Below are 3,794 nucleotides of genomic sequence, written 5' to 3' on the forward strand. Positions count from 1 at the left end.
TCTTATTGAGAAATAGAATAGGAGGCAGTTTTGCCCTTCGCAATTTCCAGCTTGACTTCCTCCTCTGGCTTAGTGATTTTGGGGAGATTTTCCTTGTCTCACATAAGCAAGATGACTGAGTTCTGCCTGTCCTTTGTCTACAAGGAGTTTCCCTGTTGGCAAATTGTGAGGGAAGGATATAGCTTTTAAATCTTTGTAGCTATCTTATTTAGGAGTAGAATGGAAGGCAGGTTTGCCTGATGCAGTTCCCAGCTTTTCCCTTTGGCCTAGTGATTTTGGAGGGAGATTTATTTTCCTTTCACACTGGCTACAAAACACAAGGTATTGATTGCTTTAGTGATTCTTAGCCTGGGCTCAAATGGAAGAAAAATCATTTTGGTTTGTGGATTTAGGGTGGTGTAATACTGCCATCTACAGGGCGTATTTTGAAATAAAAAAAGAAAGGCAGCCTTAGGAAATACAGATGAAAGTATTAGAAACTCCTCATTGAAAGAGGCCAGGAAGGCCAGGTGCAGAGGATAACGCCTGCAATCCCAGCACTTTGGGAGGCCGAAGCCGGTGGATTACCTGGGGTTGGGATTTGGAGGCAAGTCTGGCCAAAGGGTGAAACCCTGTCTCTACTAAAAAACACAAAAATTAGAGAGGCATTGTGGCACGTAATCTCTGCACTTGGGAGGCTGAGGCAGGAGAATTGCTTGAACCCAGGAGGCAGAGGTTGCAATGAGGCGAGATCGCACCATTGCACTCCAGCCTGGGTAAAAAGAGTGAAAACCCATCTCAAAAAACAAAATTCTTTATTTCCAATAAAGCATTCTTTTTAAGAGTGGGCGTTTTCCAGTCTAACCTTCCCCTGGCCCTTTTAGTATCCCAGCTTGATTGCCTCCTATTGCAATAAAATCCCAGGTCAGTGGAGATTGGTGGGAATTCTCACGGACACTGCAATCTCTAACACTAGCTCATTTCTTTGCATTCTTAAGCTTCTGTTTTTGAGTTTCCCTTTCTTTCTTGACACCTCATAAGAACATTTTCTTTTTCTTTCTTCTTCTTTTTTTTTTTTTTTGAAATGGAGTCTCACTCTGTCACCCAGGCTGGAGTGCAGTGGCACAATCTCAGCTCATTGCAACCTCTGCCTCCTAGATTCAAATAATTCTCCTGCCTCAGTCTCCCAAGTAGCTGGGAGTACTGGCACGCGTCACCACGCCCAGCTAGTTTTATTTTTTGTATTTTTAGTAGAGACGAGGTGTTGCTATATTGGCCAGGCTGGTCTCAAACTCCTGACCTCAAGTGTTCAGCCCACCTTGGCCTAGCAAAGTGAAGGATTACAGTTGTATATTCATCTTTTTAAGTGTTCTCTAGTAGCAGAAGCCCAGCTGAGTCAAATTTACTTTACATTCTAGAGAACAAAGTGAAGATCATCGATTATGAAACTTCCATTGCTCCCTGTGATCCATGATCACAAAGGGAGTGGTTATCTGGTCTGTGGAGTTGAAGAGATTTTCCTAGTTTCAAGTGAATAATTGCATAATTGCCTTGTAGGAGACCAATGTATGGTTTTTAATGGAAGAAGTAAATACCCATTGGCTGACATGTGTAATTGGTGATTATTGTTTTCATAAGATGCACATGTGTTAGCCATCAGGGCAGTCATTTGGAAAATATCTTTCCCATTTTTTTTTCTTGAGATATAGTTTTGCTCTTCTGGCCCACGCTGGAGTGCAGTGCCATGATCTCAGCTCACTGTAACCTCTGCCTCCCAGTTAAACCCATTCTCCTACCTCAGCCTCCTGAGTCGCTGGGATTACGGGAGCCCACAACCACACCCAGCTAATTTTTTGTATTTTTAGTAGAGACAGGGCTTCATCATGTTGGCCAGGCTGGTCTTGAACTCCTGACCTCAGGTGCTTCTCCCACCTCGGCCTCCCAAAGTGCTGGGATTACAGGTGTCAGTCACTACACCCGGCCTCTTCGGAGTTTCTAATTAGCCTTTCACTGAATGCACAATTTACAGGAATAGTCACTTTGCCTTAGTCTGGCTTTGTCAAACAACAGGAGAGAGGAAGCCACCAGATACACATTTGTCTCATGTGAACAGAGGGATGACTTTGGTTCTGCCTGTCCTCTGTCCGCAGGGAATTTCCTGGTGGGCAAATTGTGAGGGAGGTGTGCAGCTTTTTCCCTTTTTTTTTTTTTTAAATCTTTGTAGCTATCTTATTTAGGAGTAGAATGGAAGGCAGGTTTGCCCGATGCAGTTCCCAGCTTGGCTTTTCCCTTTGGCCTAGTAATTTTGGGGGGAGATTTATTTCCATTTCACACTGGCTACGAAACACAAGGTATTGCTTTAGTGATTCTTAGCCTAGGTTCAAATGAAAGCCATTTTGATTTGTGGATTTAGGATGGTATAATACTGCCATCTACAGGGCATATTTTGAAATTAAAAAAGGAAGGCCCTCCAGGTGTATCAGCCTTAGGAAAAACAGATCAAAGTATTAGAGACTCCTCCTTCAATGAGGCCAGGAAGGCCACGTGCAGAGGCTCACGCCTGCAATCCCAGCACTTTGGGAGGCCAAGGATGGTGGATCACCTGAGGTTGGGAGTTCCAAACCAGCCTGGCCAACACAGTGAAACCCTGTCTCTACTAAAAATACAAAAATTAGCTGTACATGGGGACACATGCCTGTAGTCCCAGCTACTTTGGAGGCTGAGGCAGGAGAATTGCTGGAACCCAGGAGGTGGAGGTTGCAGTGAGCTGAGATCACACTACTGTACTCCAGCCTGGCAACAGAATGAGACCCCTTCTCAAAAAAAGACAAAAGTAGGTATAAATAGGACTGTAAAACTGCCCTGAGCTGCTACGCTCCGCCTACTGGGTAGCCCTGCTCTGCAGGAGCAGTCAGAGCTGTAACACTGTTGCTTGAATCAAGCTGTTTTCTTCCACGTCTGACTTGGCCTTGAATTCTTTCCTGGGCAAAGCCAGGAACCATTTCAGGCTGAGCCACTTAGGGCTTGCCTGTCCTGCCTCAATGTCATGTTACCTTTTCTCAGCTGTGTTCTGTTCATTGCAACTTCACTTGTATGTTTTTGGCTTTCCTATTTTTTTTTCAAGTCTTAGATTTCTCTGACAGTGTTGCTTTTGTTTAGGCCCGTGTGGGCACTGCTGATCTGGGGCCATCTGTAACAGAATTCTTGGCTTAGGATCTTTGGGGTCTGCTGATAGATTTAATTCAGACCTTAATCCCATGTTAGTGCTTGCCCGTGGTTTTGAATTCTAAGGAAGATTTCGCCCCCACTGCCAAGAGATGTTAAAGAACCAGCATTCTGGCCAGGTGTGGTGGCTCAGGCCTGTAATCCCAGGACTCTGGGAGGCTGAGGCAGGTGGATCAGTGAGGTCAAGAGTTTGAGACTAGCATAAACAGCATGGAGAAACCCCGTCTCTGTGCCTATGCAACAATCTTGCATGTTCTTCACATGTACCCCAAAACCTGAAATGCAATAAAATAAATGGGAAAAAAAGGAGAAGAAATAATAAAAAATAAATAAATAAATAAATAAAATAAAAAGTAAAAAAAAAAAAAAAATTAGCCAGGCTAGGTGGCGCATCCCTGTAATCCCAGCTGCTTGGGAGGCTGAGGCAGGAGAATTGCTTGAACCTGGGAGGCAGAGGCTGCAGTGAACTGAGATCATGCCACTGCACTCCAGTGTAGGTAACAGAGCAAGATTTCACTTTGGGAGGCCAAGGTGGGCGCACGGATCACCTGAGGTCGGGAGTTGGAGACCAGCCTGACCAATGAAGAAAC

The sequence above is a fragment of the Cebus imitator genome, unplaced genomic scaffold (genome assembly GCF_001604975.1).
Source record: "Cebus imitator isolate Cc_AM_T3 unplaced genomic scaffold, Cebus_imitator-1.0 Scaffold53, whole genome shotgun sequence".
Taxonomy (NCBI): Eukaryota; Metazoa; Chordata; class Mammalia; order Primates; family Cebidae; genus Cebus; species Cebus imitator.